The sequence below is a fragment of the Scomber japonicus genome, chromosome 5 (genome assembly GCF_027409825.1).
Source record: "Scomber japonicus isolate fScoJap1 chromosome 5, fScoJap1.pri, whole genome shotgun sequence".
In the NCBI taxonomy this organism is placed as follows: domain Eukaryota; kingdom Metazoa; phylum Chordata; class Actinopteri; order Scombriformes; family Scombridae; genus Scomber; species Scomber japonicus.
Window position 1 is genome coordinate 5,265,301 of NC_070582.1, and position 18,632 is coordinate 5,283,932.

At 38.8% G+C, this 18,632-nt stretch overlaps 1 pseudogene; it reads right to left on the reverse strand.

The window, feature by feature from the left end:
• Positions 1-2,124: 2,124 nt before the first annotated feature.
• Positions 2,125-17,663, reverse strand: LOC128358582 (BTB/POZ domain-containing protein kctd15-like; annotated as a pseudogene).
• Between the last annotated feature and the right edge of the window lie 969 nt (positions 17,664-18,632).

The window sequence follows — 18,632 nt, forward strand, 5'->3', positions numbered from 1 at the left end:
TTTCTTTTTTTTTTCCTTCTTTTTTTGGAAAGGGTTGCGTTGCGTGTACATTGAAGGTTTTTAACGCTTTAAATGTTTTTTTTCTCCCCCCATAACGGGCATTTGGTTTGTATAGTATATAGCTCTAACTGATAATTGAAGCTGTGGTGTATGTACTGTATTCAGTCTGTTGGGGGGGGGGGGGGAGGGGGGTCTGGGTTTAGGGGAGGGGGGGGGGGGGGGTCGGCTTCACAGCACCTAGCTAAAAGTATCATCTGTTGGAAGGACACAATTTTTGCGACTATTTATATTTCCTACATTCTGTATTCAATCCTGACGCATTTCAGGCAATGCAATTTTACAGTTGTTTGTACCTTTGCAAAAAAAATGAAATAAAGAAAATGATAAAGAAGCCGGGGGTTGTTTTTTTTTTTTTTTTTTTTGCATCTTTATATCAATACATCTGTACAAATTGAAAAGTGTCACACAAAGTTAAAGCTAACAAATACATTAAATATACATTTTTTTTCCCAAAATGACAAGTTTTTTATATATATAAAAAAAAAGGAGTTAAATTATGCATCCCGTGGCGTCCGCCCGCACACACTTATTAAAAAAATGACCTTTTTCATTCATTTGTATACACAGTAGACAATATTCACCAAGCGAGCTGTTTTTAAAAAGGACGAGTTCACAGTTGTTGTTTTTTTAAGTGTCTTAAAGCAGCAGTCAGGTTTCCTCTCTGTAATCGTTCCTCCTCTTCTTCATACTGACTATTAAAACCTTTAAATGTGTTTTCATTGTAAAGTGATGGAGGACTAAATCATTATAAAGTCTCTGATCAGCTTCTATTGAGCTTCAGCAGTGTGAGTTACTATAGTTATTATAGTTACTATGGTAACAGTGTGAGTTACTATAGTTATTATAGTTACTATGGTAACAGTGTGAGTTACTATAGTTGTTATAGTTACTATGGTAACAGTGTGAGTTACTATAGTTGTTATAGTTACTATGGTAACCGTGTGAGTTACTATAGTTATTATAGTTACTATGGTAACAGTGTGAGTTACTATAGTTGTTATAGTTACTATGGTAACAGTGTGAGTTACTATAGTTATTATAGTTACTATGGTAACAGTGTGAGTTACTATAGTTATTATAGTTACTATGGTAACAGTGTGAGTTAGTCATATCAAGTGATATCTGACACATTTACAGTCTTTAGCATCAGATTCCCTCTTAAGGCTGATTTATGCTTCTCCCTTTCGAAGTTCTGCGTCTCTCCATCGCATCGTGTTTTGTGTGTCGAGTCCCTTCCCAGGTATGACACAGATGATTTCACACTTTATTTTCTGTGTAATGGCCACTTCTTATTTTTTTTCCTATTACTATAGTATTTAAAAAACTTGCTCTACAGCAGATTGAGCTTCTTATTTCAAGTGAAAATGTGCTTGAAACAAGTCAAAGTTACTTTTTTGGTGATGAGTCTTATTTTAAGTGTAATGAGATTTATTTTGAAGATTTAGAAGATTTATTTCTGCAGTGTTTTGTTGTATAATGCCCATTGATTGTCACACAACATTGTTCTATTTATTAATTAACACTGTGGTGGAAGTATAGTAACAAAAAGACTTTGATACTAAAAACACTGTAACGCTGAAACATAGAAGATGAAGATTTGACTCATTTGGACAAAACTGAAGCTTCATATTAGCTTCAGATCAACTTTTAAATACTTTGTTTTACTCAGAAGGAGGACTGTGGGTTTAGTCCTCCCTCACTTCCATTATAAACACATTATGAAAGGATCTTCTAATGGTCAGTATGAACAGGAGGAATCATTACAGCAAGAGAAAACAGCTTTAAATGTTATTTTTAGGCTCCTGATTGTTGTTTTAAAACAGCTTTATAAAAAACTGTGAACTTGTCCTTTAAATATCAAAGAGATTCAGATTCTTATTACATAAATATCTACATGTGACAGCTGTGTTACGTACGTTTTGTCTGCAGCAGAGTCAAACGTCTCGTTAAAAGTCTCTTTTAAAAAAAAAAGTTTTCAGATCTTTTAAGTTTTTCTCCGTTCAGCAGCTGCAGGATCCAGATGTTTGATAAAGTCCTCGATGGGTTCTTGGTGAGTTCTCGCTGCTAGTCCAGAGGTTCCTGTTTGATCCGGATGGGAGTGCTGGTGATGGACTGGCTGTGTCTCAGGTCGCGACACAGAACGTACTCGCTGAACTGGGACGAGTCGACTCCGCCGCCGCAGGAAGCCTTCATGCTGAAACCTTTCTGGAACAAACGCTCGAGGACCTGCAGACACACACACACACACACACACACACAGACACAGATACACATACACATACACACACACACAGAGAGACACACACACGTTACAAAGTCTGTTAAAGATAATCTGCAGGAAAATATAGAAAAGATAAAAGCATATAAATCAACACATGAAAACATTATTTTTTTTAATTTTCATTTTCAAATTAGTTCCCTTCAACTCTGTTTTAACCCTCCTGTTGTCCTCAGGTCAAGGAAGGAAGGGAAGAAGGGATGAGGAAGGAAGGAAGGAAAGGAAGAGAGTAGGGAGGGAGGGAGGAAGGTAAGGAGGGAGGAAGGAAGGAAGGAAAGGAAGAGAGTAGGGAGGGAGGAAGGAAAGGAGGAAGGGAGGAAAGGAAGAAAGAAAGGAGTAAGGAGGGAGGGAAGGAAGGAAGGAAGGAAGGAAAGGAGTAAGGAGGGAGGAAGGAAAGGAGGAAGGGAGGAAAGGAAGAAAGAAAGGAGTAAGGAGGGAGGGAAGGAAGGAAGGTAAGGAGGGAGGGAGGAAGGAAGGAAGGAAAGGAAGAAAGAAAGGAGTAAGGAAGGAAGGAAGGAAGGAAGGAAAGAGACAAACATTTTAACACATGAAACCAAAACTATCTACATGTACTGATGCTACTGGAGTAAATCTATATGTTATATGTGTGAACTGAGCCTCTAAAAAAAAGTGCACGTGATGCTGGTAACCATGGTAACCGACCTGCACAGAGTTGAGTCTGCAGTATCCGTTGAGGGGGAAGCGGATGACGTGTGTCGGGTCCTGGTTCCAGCCGGCGTTCACAGAGTTGCACATGACGTCTCCGGTCTCGGGGAAGATCTCCTCGATGAGCACCTTCTCTCCGCTCAGCGCGATCCTCTCGCCCAGGTCGGGGGTCACGCGGACCACCAGGCACTCGCAGAGGGGCGCTCGCTGGGCCTCGCGCTCCGCCTGCCAGCGATCCAACTCCCGGACCATCGGCGTCAGCTGGTAGAAACGAGCCTCCTCGTACAGCTGAGGGAAATCCTGAGGGGGGGGAGAGGAGAGGAAAAGTTGACCCCATCTCTCTTTTGACTGTTCCTTCTTTCCTTCCTTCCTTCTTCCCTCTTTCTTTGCTCCCTCCTCCTTCCATCCTTCCTTGCGTCCTTCCTTCCCTCCCTACTACTTTCTTTCCTTCCTTCCTTCCTCTTTTCGTCCTTACTCCCTTCCTTCCTTCCTTCCTTCCCTCCCTCCTTATTCCTTTCTTTCCTTCCTTCCTTCCTCTTTTCGTCCTTACTCCCTTCCTTCCTTCCCTCCTTACTCCTTCATTTCATTCCTTCCTTCCTTCCTTCCTCTTTTCGTCCTTACTCCTTTCCTCCTTCCCTCCCTCCTTACTCCTTTCTTTCCTTCCTTCCTCTTTTCGTCCTTACTCCTTTCCTTCCTTCTTTCCTTCCTTCCTTCTTCCCTCTTTCTTTGCTCCCTCCTCCTTCCATCCTTCCTTGCGTCCTTCCTTCCCTCCCTACTACTTTCTTTCCTTCCTTCCTTCCTCTTTTCGTCCTTACTCCCTTCCTTCCTTCCTTCACTCCCTCCTTATTCCTTTCCTTCCTTCCTTCTTTCCTTCCTCCCTTCCTTCTCTCCTAAATTCCTTCCTCTTTTAGTCCTTGCTCCCTCCCTCCCTTCCTCCCTCCATACTCCTTTCTTTCCTTCCTTCCTTTCTCTTTTCTTCCTTACTCCTTTCCTTCCTTCCTCTTTTCCTTTCTCCCTCCCTCCCTTCCCTCCTTCCTTCCTCCCTTCCCCCCTTCCTTCCTCCCTTCCCCCCTTCCCTCCTTCCTTCCTTCCTTCCCTCCCACTTTCCTTCCTTCCTTCCTTCCTTCCCTCCCACTTTCCTTCCTTCCTTCCTTCCTTCCTTCCTTCTTCCCTCCCTCCCTCCTTCCCTCCTTACTTCTTTCCTTCCTTCCTTCCTTCCTCTTTTCGTCCTTACTCCTTTCCTTCCTCTTTTCCTTTTTCCCTCCGTCCTTCCTTCTTTCCTCCCTCCCTCCTTCTTTCCTCCTTCCCTCCTTTCCTCTCTTCCTTCCCTCCTTTCCTCCCTTCTTCCTTCCTTGACTTGAGGACAACAGGAGGGTTAATCTCTCTGCAGCTTTCATTACGGACCCGTCTATGTGCTGAAATGTGGAGAAAAAGCCTGAAACTTCACTACAAGTCCTGCTTCATTATAAGACAAATATCATCTTCGAGGAGCAGAAATATGCAGATTGGCTCTAAACTCTGTGGGCTGAAGCAGCGGCGGCCCTCAGGATCTACAGGGCGGACTGGAAGCTTTAACACGGAGCTCACAGCTGCTTCTCACTGCTGCTGTTGATGTGAACACAAATGAGACGCAGCAGGTTTCTGTAAAAAAACATCCTGAGTTTTTGGAGTCAGTTTAATGCTGAATATTAAGGTAATGAATCAGCTTTTGTTCAGCTTTTTGGAGGGGATGTGATGCCCCCCCCCCCCCTCGTTCCCTACAGCGTTTACACACTTGCAATACAGCATTGTGGAAATACTCCATTACAAGAATAAATAACATTTCTGAGAATCTTCTCTCTTAGTTGTTGAGATATTTCAGTCTCAACTGTTAAAGCAAGTCTAAAAGTTGAAAGTATTAAAGTACATTTATTCACTTTACTGTAGTATTTCCATGTGAAGCTACTTTCTACATCTCAGAGGGAAATATTGTACTTTCTACTTCACTACATTTATTTGTCAGCTTTAGTTACTTTTCAGATGAAGATTTGACACAATGGATAATATAACAAGCTTTTAAAATACACCACATTGTTAAAGATGAAACCAAAAAGCAGTGTGTAGTCGGCTCACATTTCAGATGTCTATGAGTTGTTAACAGCTCCACCAAATAGTGATTTTTCGCTCTAAACTTCTCACATGCTTTCATTTCAATAAATGTTCAAATGATCCAATATTTCAGCAAAAATCAAAAATTAGAGAAAAAGTCCAAAAACTGAAAACACATTTGTGTATCGGAACTTAGTTTTTTCTTCTTTCCTCTCCCATTAATCATCTCAGCAGCCCTCACATTTATCTACTGACCCTTTGGAGGGGCCCCACCCCTAGGTTGGGAACCACTGGACGAAACTAGCTAACTGTATATAAAGTAGTGTAAACTAGCTAACTGTATATAAAGTAGTGTAAACTAGCTAACTGTATATAAAGTAGTATAAACTAGCTAACTGCATATAAAGTAGTGTAAACTAGCTAACCGTATATAAAGTAGTATAAACTAGCTAACTGTATATAAAGTAGTGTAAACTAGCTAACTGTATATAAAGTAGTGTAAACTAGCTAACCGTATATAAAGTAGTGTAAACTAGCTAACTGTATATAAAGTAGTGTAAACTAGCTAACTGTATATAAAGTAGTAAACTAGCTAACTGTATATAAAGTAGTGTAAGCTAGCTCCACCTCCAGCAGCTACAACAGTAACATGCTGCTCTAACACTGATGCTTCACTATTAATAATCTAATGATGTCATATATAATAATATATCACTACTTTTACTGTAATACTGCATACTACATCACTCATAATACTGCAGTACTTTTACTGTAATACTGCATACTACATCACTCATAATACTGTAATACTTTTACTGTAATACTGCATACTACATCACTCATAATACTGTAATACTTTTACTGTAATACTGCATACTACATCACTCATAATACTGCAGTACTTTTACTGTAGTAGGATTTAGGATGCAGTACTTTAACTTGTAATGGAGTATTTTTACATAGCTGTTTTGGTATTTTTACTGCAGTAAAGGATCAGAGTATTTCTTCCTCTACTGCATAATGTACTACAGGATATAAACTCTGCTCTGAAGCATTATTTCACCATGTTGCCAACTTTTCCTGCAGTAACAGATCTGAGTGCTTCTTCCTCCGCTGGTGAAATACAGAGGAGGAGGCTTCTTGTGTTTTGTTTTTTTTTCTGGCTTTTTCCTCCATACTGTTCCTGACGAGGAGCTGCTGCTGGCCCGAGGCTTCACGCTGTATCAAAGCCTCGCCTCCTTCACTCCCTGCCCCCCTCCTCTCCTTCCCCCATCGCAGGCTGGAAGCGAGGGATAGATGTGTTTTATAAAAAGGGGTTGTGTCTGCGGGGCTTTTTAGTCATCCTGAGCACAGAATAACAGAGGCAGCGCTCGCTAACTACAGGGAGGGAGATGAGAGAGATGCAATATGCCCGCTGACTCACACACACACACACACACACACACACAAACCTCGCACATTAATTTAGTAAAACACACACTCGTCTGTGCTGTAAGCTACACTGGATGGAGCTGTGCAGCCGCGGGCGTAGCGCTGATTAAAGTTTCCTCGGCGTTAAAAGACTCGCTGCTGTTTGCTCAGACTAACCGAGATAACGATGTGCTGCCGGACAAAGACAAATAATTTCTTTCACCTCAAGGTCATGTTTTCTCCATCTTTGCATATCTGGGCTCGGATTCGCTGCGAGGCAGAGCTCATCATTACAGAAGCACAGAGTCAATACAGCAGCTGAGTTAAAACCTCGACTGTTTTCTCTTTAAAATGATGTTAAAGGATCACAGCGACCAAATCTGCTGTCAGTGGGCATTTCCTGTCGTCAGCCTCTCCGTATAAAATAGTCAGAGTACTTTAGTACTGCAGTAAGAACAGAGACAGTGAGGGAGGAAGTACTCAGATCCTTTACTGCAGTAATAGTACCAATACAGTAATGTTTAAATACTCCGTTATAAGTCCTGCATGAAGTATTATGAGTGATGAGTATGCAGTATTACAGTAAAAGTACTGCAGTACTATGAGTGATGTAGTATGCAGTATTACAGTAAAAGTACTGCAGTATTATGAGTGATGTAGTATGCAGTATTACAGTAAAAGTACTGCAGTATTATGAGTGATGAGTATGCAGTATTACAGTAAAAGTACTGCAGTACTATGAGTGATGTAGTATGCAGTATTACAGTAAAAGTACTGCAGTATTATGAGTGATGTAGTATGCAGTATTACAGTAAAAGTACTGCAGTATTATGAGTGATGTAGTATGCAGTATTACAGTAAAAGTACTGCAGTATTATGAGTGATGTAGTATGCAGTATTACAGTAAAAGTACTGCAGTATTATGAGTGATGTAGTATGCAGTATTACAGTAAAAGTACTGCAGTATTATGAGTGATGTAGTATGCAGTATTACAGTAAAAGTACTGCAGTATTATAGTGATGTAGTATGCAGTATTACAGTTAAAGTACTGCAGTATTATGAGTGATGTAGTATTACAGTATTACAGTAAAAGTACTGCAGTATTATGAGTGATGTAGTATGCAGTATTACAGTAAAAGTAGTGATATATTATTATATATGACATCATTAGATTATTAATAGTGAAGCATCAGTGTTAGAGCAGCATGTTACTGTTGTAGCTGCTGGAGGTGGAGCTAGTTTATACTACTTTATATACAGTTAGCTAGTTTATACTACTTTATATACAGTTAGCTAGTTTATACTACTTTATATACAGTTAGCTAGTTTATACTACTTTATATACAGTTAGCTAGTTTATACTACTTTATATACAGTTAGCTAGTTTACACTACTTTATATACAGTTAGCTAGTTTATACTACTTTATATACAGTTAGCTAGTTTATACTACTTTATATACAGTTAGCTAGTTTATACTACTTTATATACAGTTAGCTAGTTTAGTTCAGTGGTTCCCAACCTAGGGGTGGGGCCCCTCCAAAGGGTCAACAGATAAATGTGAGGGCTGGTGAGATGATGTGAATATTAATATCAATTTAATATCTGAATCCAGTAAAAAGTAGCTCTATTATTCTAGTTAGCTCTGCAGATTATTGGTATAGTTTCTGTTTCTAAGCGTCTACCTTGAAGTCTTCAGGCAGAAGCAGCTTGCAGGTCCGCAGGAAGCTGAGGATGTAGCGGAAGATGTCTCCGTCTCTGTCGATGAAGTAGTGCTGCTTCAAACTGTCCAACACGATGGGCTCGGTGCCGTTAAACAGCCGGCTGATCCTAAAGACACACAGAGAGAGAAACACAAGAATGAATCACAGGAAGTCGGATGAATGCAGGAACATTTATAAGAAGATAAGAAGTTCAAGCAGGAGCAGAGTTCTAGTTTTAGTTCTTGCAGTTCAACGAGGTTCCTGCTTCCTGCTTCCTGGTACTTTTCATGGATCCAGGAATGATCAAGGTGAGATCTGGAGTAAATCCGCCTCAACTAAAGCTTCATATACACATAAGCAGCAACTACTACAGACTGAGGCCGAAGGCAGTGTTGAAGTATCTTCCTCAACAGCTGCTTGATGCTCTAGCTGACTCTCTTTTATAAATCCCTTTAATAAGTGTGCTGGTGGTCATTTAGGAAATTATCGCTCCATTAATTTTTGATTTGAAGACTTGTGTTAGACTTTTATCGCAATATTTCACTAAGTTTAAGGTTACTTGACTATGACTCCCGCCCTCTGAGCAGTTCTAGAGAGAGAAAGGCAAATATTAGCATGCTTGAACTGGACCGAAAATAGTGTCCATTCAGTCCAATAAGAATTTCTCGGCTGGTGAAGATGCTAAAAATAAGTTTCTAGCTTCCAGGTTTGCTTCTGTATAATGTAACCCACTCGTAAGTTCCCTCTCGGCCCACAGACTTTACATTGTGATGACGTCACAGGTTTTAAAAATCGCTTTTCTCAGCTTTAGATTTTAATTTTACAAATATAAAACCTGCAAGAATCAAAAGTTCATAACAGAAAGAGTCATAATTGACCTCGTTTCCAGTTCAAAGTGTCCCATCAACAGTTTTACAGACGTCTATTTTTACAATGGTGGTCTATGGGGGATTTTTTAAAGCTGCAATACCGCAAATGACCACTGGGTGAAACTTTTCATAATGTATTCAGCTCTCATAACTCCTCCATGATGCTGATATTAGCATTTAGCTTAGCCTCGTATAGCTGCAGTCTGGTTAACCTCAGTGTTTTCTCAGTCAGTAACTAGAGATATCTGTAATCAATAGAACAGTAAAGATCCTTTTACACATGTTTTAAGACACATGAAAACAATCTGCTTTGAAATAATAACATCTGATAATAAAACATAATAATCTGATTTGGCTTTCACACACAAGAAAAAGCTCAATTACCAAGTCAGAAATTGTTAAAATTACAACTTCTTCTTCTCCAGAAACTCTGAATATGTAAAAAATGTTGTTGAATTTTAAAACTTTTCCATGTCTGTAAATCAATTCTCAGTGTTTGTGCGCTGGAGGCTTCAAGTTTCTACATCACACTTGGGCAAGTTGAATAACGGACCACGATAGACTCCAAACACTAGTTATGACATCACAAAATCAGGCTTATAGATCCGCCCTCTTTAACTCAGATTACAGCCGGGAAAGAAAAACGTCAGCAGATGGATGTGAGACAAACTCTGCACATGCATCATCCTGCACAGTGACACTCAAACATCTTAATGAAAGAAGAAGAAGAAGAAGAAGAAGAAGAAGAAGAAGAAGAAGAAGAAGAAGAAACACATATATTTGAGTGGAGCTTTAAAGACTTTTAGAGCAGCAGTCGGAGAGTCTCGCTGCATATTAACGCTGCAGGATGAACCTCAGGAACACATTATGTGAATTTCAACAAAGTCCTTCATACTGTTTGAAGTATGTGTCAAGGTTCATTTCCACTCTGGGGCAAAATAACTCCTCTCTCTTCTTCCTTTCTGTCTTTCTTCCTTTCTGTCTTTCTTTGTAATCAATGCCTGGTCCTTTACGGCCGTCGCTGCTGCAGGAGCGTCACCTCCTCGCTGCAGCTCCTCTCTCTCTCTCTCTCTCCTCTCTGTCCTCTAAAGCCCAATTAAACTTTTTCTTCTCCTCCCCCTTTCCTCTCTCTCTCTCTCTCTCTCTCTCTCTCTCTCTCTCTTCTCTCTCTCTCTCTCTCTCTCTCTCTCCTCTCTCTCTCTCTCTCTCTCCTCTCTCTCTCTCTCTCTCTCTCTCTCTCTCTCTCTCTCTCTCTCTCTCTCTCTCTCTCTCTCTCTCTCTCTCTCTCTGTCCTCTAAAGCCCAATTAAACTTTTTTTTTCTCCTCCCCCTTTCCTCTCTCTCTCTCTCTCTCTCTCTCTCTCTCTCTCTCTTCTCTCTCTCTCTCTCCTCTCTGTCCTCTAAAGCCCATTAAACTTTTTTTTCTCCTCCCCTTTCATCCTCTCTCTCTCTTCTCTCTCTCTCTCTCTCTTCTCTCTCACTCTCTTTCCTCTCACATACTGCAAAGAGAAAGGTCAGCTGAGACTGTCGACACAATGACTCAATTAGTTATTATTATATTATTATAACTTTTATTATTATTATTATTATTATTATTATTATTATATTATTATTTATATTTGTATTATTTATTTGCTTTTGGGTTTTCAGGATTTTTTAAAATAATATTATATTATTTATTAATTTTATTCTAAACTTTTTCATTTTATAACACCTCAATCCTCATAATTTATTTCTTTTTGTAAATTGATTGTAATTCTCAGCTCTGTAAAAATAAACTGACTTGACAGGAAATTACTACCAACTATATTGATGATTGATTAATTGTTCAAGTCATTTTTTTAAGTTAAGATGCCCACCAAAAAAAATCATCTTCAGTGTGAACATGTGCTGCTTTTCTTTGTCCTACATTGAGTTAAAATTAGTATTTTTGTGCTTTTTAATACAGATCTGAATCAGGTCTGAAAATAATAAGTATTTTCTCAATCGATTGATCATTAATTATTTGTTCTATAAAATGTCTAATGTTTAAAAATCATTATCATTCATTAGGAGTTGTGTTCTGTCCACCTGCCTGAATGTAAAGTCCAATATTCACTCTCTTTTAGCTATTTTTATACTCTAACCTTTTCTTTTTAGTCCCCCCCCCCTTCTTACCTGGACTCTGGGAATTTGGTGAGCGTCGCCAGCTGCTGGTGTACATGTGTCCTCCTACGTCGATGTGGACCGGAGCGTTGGCCTTGGTGAGCTGAGCGGGCGACGGGATTCCCTGCGCCGTCATGGGCGACACCGGCGAGCGGCTCAGAGACATCCTGGACATGCTCCGCCCCTCCTGTCACAGGTAAGAACACGTCAGAACACGTATTTAAAAGTTGATATGAAGCTTCAGTTTTGTCCAAATGAGTCTTCATCTTCATCTTCTATGTTTCAGCGTTACAGTGTTTTTAGTATCAAAGTCTTTTTGTTCCTATACTTCCACCACAGAGAAACAGGAAACACTAAGAGGGAATCTGATGCTAAAAAGACTGTAAATGTGTCAGATATCACTTGATATGACTAACTCACACTGTTACCATAGTAACTATAATAACTATAGTAACTCACACTGTTACCATAGTAACTATAATAACTATAGTAACTCACACTGCTGAAGCTCAATAGAAGCTGATCAGAGACTTTTAACCCTCCTGTTGTCCTCGAGTCAAGGAAGGAAGGAAGGAAGGAAGAGAGGGAGGAAGGAAAGGAGGGAGGAAGGAAGGAAGGGAGTAAAGGAAAGATGGAAGAAGGAAGAAAAGGAGGGAGGAAGGAAGACGGAAGGAAGGAAAGGAGGGGGGAGGAAGGAAAGGAGGGAGGAAGGAAGGGAGGAAGGAAGGAAGGAAGGAAGGAAGGAAGGAAGGAAGGAAGCACTAAGAGGGACTCTGATGCTAAAAAGACTGTAAATGTGTCAGATATCACTTGATATGACTAACTCACACTGTTACCATAGTAACTATAATAACTATAGTAACTCACACTGTTACCATAGTAACTATAATAACTATAGTAACTCACACTGCTGAAGCGCAATAGAAGCTGATCAGAGACTTTTAACCCTCCTGTTGTCCTCGAGTCAAGGAAGGAAGGAAGGAAGGAAGAGAGGGAGGAAGGAAAGGAGGGAGGAAGGAAGGAAGGAAGGAAGGAAGGAAACACTAAGAGGGACTCTGATGCTAAAAAGACTGTAAATGTGTCAGATATCACTTGATATGACTAACTCACACTGTTACCATAGTAACTATAATAACTATAGTAACTCACACTGCTGAAGCTCAATAGAAGCTGATCAGAGACTTTATAATACACTAAATGATTGAAAGCACATTTGAAGGAGATCTTTTAATAGTCAGTATGAACAGGAGGAATGATTACAGAGAGGAAAACATCTTTAACTCTTCATATGGACGCCCGACTGCTGCTTTAAGACACGCATGAAGAACTGTGAACGTGTCCTTTAATCTCAATTTCTGTTGCAGATTGAACCTGATCCCTCTAAAGTCTGGACCTGCAGCTCCTGAACTCATTAAAGTGAAGTCTGTCGCAGCAGCAGCAGCAGCAGCAGCTTCTGGCTCTGAGCTTCTTCTGTAACTCTGACCGTCTGAAGTCTGCAGGCTTCACTCTGCTGCCGGCTTCATTTAACAGACGCTGCAAAGTTTCATCCAATCAGATCGAGATAAAGACGATCCATCGGCTGAGTGATGAGGAGCGAGGATGAAAAGGAACGCTCTCTGTAGTAAAACGTACTTTTAAATACATGACGCTGATAATTTGTGTACTTTTACTACATTAAGGTAACAATACTTATCTACTTTTACTATAACTACACAAAACGTATAATACCTGTAATACTTTAACTACATGAAGCTGATCATTTGTGTACTTTTACTTTTACTGTGATACCTAGAATTACACGAAGTTTAAAATCTGAATACTTTACTACATTATGGTAACAATACTCATGTACTTTTACTGTCATACTGTAACTATACAAAACTGATAATACCTGTAATACTTCAAACTACATGAAGCTGATAACACATGTGTACTTTTACTGTTATACTTTAACTACACAAAGCTGATACCTGTGATACCTGTGAACTACATTAAGTTGATAACGCATGTGTACTTTAACTCAATGAAGTAGATTATTTGTGTACTTTTACTACATTAAGGGAACAATACTTGTGTACTTGTACTGCAATACTTTAACTACACAAAGCTGATAATACTTGTGGTACTTGAACTAAATTAAACTAACAATACTAACAATACTTGTACTTTTACTGCAATACTATAACTACACACAGCTGATAATACCTGCAATACTTTGACTACATAAAACTGATTGTTTGTGTACTTTTACTACATTGAGTTGATATTTCTTGTGTACTTTTACTACAGTACTATAACTTCATAAAGCTGATTATTTGTGTACTTTTACTGTAATTAACTACACAAAACTACCTATGATACTTTAATTACATGAAGCATATTATTTGTGTACTTTTACTGCAATACTTTGACTACATGAAGCTGATCGTTTGTGTACTTTTACTAAAGTCTAAATCTGAATACTTTACTACATTAAGGAAATACTTGTGTACTTTTACCGTAACTATACAAAAGTGATAATACTTGTAATACTTAAACCACATTAAGCTGATAATACTTGTGGTACTTGAACTATTAAACTAACAATACTCATGTACTTTTACTGCAATACTATAACTATACAAAACTACCTATGATACTTTAATTACATGAAGCGTATTATTTGTGTACTTTTACTGTGATACTTGGAATTACACGAAGCTTAAAATCTGAATACTTTACTACATTAAGGTAACAATACTCATGTACTTTTACTGCAATACTTTAATTACATGAAGCTGATTGTTTGTGTACTTTTACTACATTAAGTTGATATTTCTTGTGTACTTTTACTACAATACTTTAACTACACAAAACTACCTATGATACTTTAATTACATGAAGCTTAAAATCTGAATACTTTACTACATTAAGGAAATACTTGTGTACTTTTACCGTAACTATACAAAACTTATAATACCTGTAATACTTTAACTACAAGAAGCTGATAATTTGTGTACTTTTACTGCAATACTTTAACTACACAAAACTACATATGATACTTTAATTACATGAAGCGTATCATTTGTGTACTTTTACTTTTACTGTGATACCTGGAATGACACAAAGCTTAAAATCTGAATACTTTACTACATTAAGATAACAATACTCATGTACTTTTACTGCAATACTTTGACTACATAAAACTGATCGTTTGTGTACTTTTACTACATTAAGTTGATATTTCTTGTGTACTTTTACTGCAATACTTTAACTACATAAAACTACCTATGATACTTTAATTACATAAAGCTTAAAATCTGAATACTTTACTACATTAAGGTAACAATACTTGTGTACCTTTACCGTAACTATACAAAAGTGATAATACTTGTAATACTTAAACCACATTAAGCTGATAATACTTGTGGTACTTGAACTAAATTAAACTAACAATACTCATGTACTTTTACTGCAATACTGATGATGTGTGTATTTTTACTGTCATACTTTTACTGTAATACTTTAGCTACATAAAACTACCTATGATACTTTAATTACATGAAGCGTATTATTTGTGTACTTTTATTACATTAAACTAACAATACTCGTGTACTTTTACTGTAATACTTTAACTATACAAAACTGATAATACCTGTAATACTTCAAACTACATTAAGCTGATAATGTGTGTACTTTAACTACACAAAGCTGATAATACTTGTGGTACTTGAACTAAATTAAACTAACAATACTAACAATACTTGTACTTTTACTGTGAACACTTAAACCACATTAATCTGGTAATACTTGTGTAGGCGTTTGAACTTTCTACACCGTGGTATTAGTACTCTGAGTCTGAGTACTTCTCACTATACTACAGTTGTTGTGGATCTGTCAGATCAATTGGACGAAGCTCATCCTCGGGGGTTGGGTTCAGTGAAATGACCCCTCCCCTCTCCCATTAGATTAAAAACAAGCTAGTCTCCAGATTTCCATGAATGCAATATTCATGGAGCTGCGGTGTTTGCGGAGGGCAACCTCGCTGATGAAACAGAGGATGGTGACGACCTGAGGGGCTGCAGGGCCAGGCACACTCTGGATTAATTGACCCCCCCCCCCCCCCCCCCCTCCCTCTCTCATCCTCCCTCCCCCCTCAACTCACAGAAAGTCTCTCAATTGTAAAGAAGAGCTTTGAAGCATGAAAGGTGAACAGGAGGCGGGCTGCAGCTTTCAGAGTCTCTGCCCCGCGGCCCGCATGACGCCCGCGGGCCAAACTGACAAACACTGCTCTCCCTCTCTCTCTCTCTGTCTCTCTCTCTCTCTCTCTCTCGCTCTCTCTCTGTGTCTGACTGCTGCTGCTGCTGCTGAGCTCAAACTAAAGTACTCCTGGAAACTGGAGCACCAGGAATCACAGGAAATAACCGACTGTCTGCAGCTCTCTGATGATTACAGGGCTCCAGTTTTGTACAGTCACAGGTAATAATCACACGTAATGTTAGAGCTGTAATATTAGAGACATCAGATGTAAACATTTAATCAGCTACACCAGTGGTGGAAAGTCACTAAGTACATTTACTCTGAGGTACTTTACTATAGTATTTCCATTTAATGCTACCTTATACTTCCACTCCACTACATTTAATATAACAAGCTTTTAAAATACAACACATTTTTAGAGATTAAAGGTGAAGTGTGTAAGATTTAGTGGCATCTAGTGGTGAAGCTGCAGATTGCAACCAAATGAATATCCCTCACCCTCTCCGTAGACACATCTACAATACTCATAAAACCCACAAAACTTAGTGTTTTCTTCTTTCCTCTCCCATTAATCATCTCACCAGCCCTCACATTTATCTGCTGACCCTTTGGAGGGGCCCCACCCCTAGGTTGGGAACCACTGGACGAAACTAGCCAACTGTATATAAAGTAGTATAAACTAGCTAACTGTATATAAAGTAGTATAAACTAGCTAACTGTATATAAAGTAGTATAAACTAGCTAACTGTATATAAAGTAGTATAAACTAGCTAACTGTATATAAAGTAGTGTAAACTAGCTAACTGTATATATAGTAGTGTAAACTAGCTAACTGTATATAAAGTAGTATAAACTAGCTAACTGTATATAAAGTAGTATAAACTAGCTAACTGTATATATAGTAGTGTAAACTAGCTAACTGTATATAAAGTAGTGTAAACTAGCTAACTGTATATAAAGTAGTATAAACTAGCTAACTGTATATAAAGTAGTATAAACTAGCTAACTGTGTATAAAGTAGTATAAACTAGCTAACTGTATATAAAGTAGTATAAACTAGCTAACTGTATATAAAGTAGTATAAACTAGCTCCACCTCCAGCAGCTACAACAGTAACATGCTGCTCTAACACTGATGCTTCACTATTAATAATCTAATGATGTTATATATAATAATATATCACTACTTTTACTGTAATACTGCATACTACATCACTCATAATACTGCAGTACTTTTACTGTAATACTGCATACTACATCACTCATAATACTGCAGTACTTTTACTGTAATACTGCATACTACATCAAGCTTTCTCTCCATTAGACTGACAGATCTTTAAATATTCACACTGACACTAAACAAGAGCTGCATCTGTCAAAGTTCATGTGCATCATTAAAAAAAAATAGAAAAATCACACGACCTGTCAAACTCTGACCTTTAAATCAAGTGAACACGTGTGAGCACATTTAACATGAAGGCCTATAGCTATGTGCTCAAAAATGGGTTTGGGGTTTTTAAATTGGAGTAAATTTTGTATGTTAACTTTAATACTTATAAACTGAAGCATTGCTGAAATTGAAGAGGTAACCTGTTCATAGGGTCATTGCTGCTCTTGCTTGAGTCAGTGAACGTCTCACACCAAACTCCATTAAAAAATCTCAACATTTAAGGTTTACTTGTTGATCGGCAGATGCCCCCTATGGATATCTGTAATTTAAAAGGTTTTATCTCTAGTGTATATTCTTATGACAAATTCGGGATACAGCTAAACCACATAGTACAGCTCAATTTCGATAGTCTTTACTTTTATAGGAGAGTCACATAACTCGCTTCGCCATATTCAACGCTTTTAAAAAAGGAGAAACCAACAGGCAAGCGGACTGTAAAAGTTCACGTTTTGCTTTAATTCATCCAGCTTTTGGTGTATTTAATGTATGCCGAATTTAAGAGGGTATAATAGCAATACAGAAAATATAAAATATATGTGTATCTGTTGTATATACATGTTCCAATATCGACGGACACTTTAAATGAGTATATTTTCAATGGAGTTTGGCGAGATGGTAAAAAAAAAAAAGTGCATTTGGACTTAATGTTTCCGAAATAAAGAGGTTTAAAATCATAAACTTGGACACTTTAAGTCTGAATTTAACGTAGAGTCGTGCAGGTTCTTCTTACCTGAGAGGACACCGACACAGAAGACATGGAGACCGGCGTCTGTGTGTAAAATCAGCGGATACCGGCTGCTCTTCTTCACTCCACGTCCTCGTCAAGTCGTCAGCCTCTCTGTCCTCCGGTGTGTGAAAGAGAAGCACACACACACAAAAACAACCCCAAAAAAACACAAAACACTAAAGAACAAGCGAGTCCGCGTCTCCTCCGCAAAAAAATAAAGAGGAGGGCTGAAAGAGAAGTCTCGCCCGGGGCCCTTCAGACCCCCAGGGGCCAGGATTAGGTTACAATAACGCAGGCGGTTTGTTCTGTTCTCTCGGCCAAACTCGTTTCTGTCAAGTGAAACAAAAAACAAAAAAACAAAAAAAAGCCCGATCCTCTGACTGTTTAGAAATATCTGGGATGATATATCAGAGGGATTTCTTTCCATCAAACATCTGAGCCTCAAATCAAAATCTTGGTGTTGAGCAAATAAAACAATCTATAGTCTTCTTCTTACTCCTTCTGTGTGTTTCCAATATGGAGCTGGCCTGCACACATCCTCCCTGTCTGCCCTGCACATCCACGTCTTTCTCTCCGATAACTCATATATTTTAGCAACACCAAACATCCCTCTGGCTCCGGAGCCAAATGACGTCTATCGTCATGCATTATGCCCCTCCAGCAGCCTGCGGCCAAATGCGCCATTTCAATTATTGCGCACTGGTAGATGGAGATGTGCGCCGGGAGGGTGCGCACACAGATCCGTTTTATTCTCCTCCTCATCTCACGGCTGAATCCAAGAAATGACTTCGCGCTGCTGCTGAGTTTGTCTGAGATCAGGAAAAAGGATCAGATTCAGTCAGAGTTTTTTTTTTTTTTTTTTTTTGGGGGGGGGGGTCCCTCTCCATTTTGTGTTCCAGTACGCACGGTTTTTACGCAGAGACCTCAGCCGGGGCTGTGATGTGGCTCCCGGCTGTCACATTCAACCCACCGACTCCCACTCAGTCACTCATCACTTCT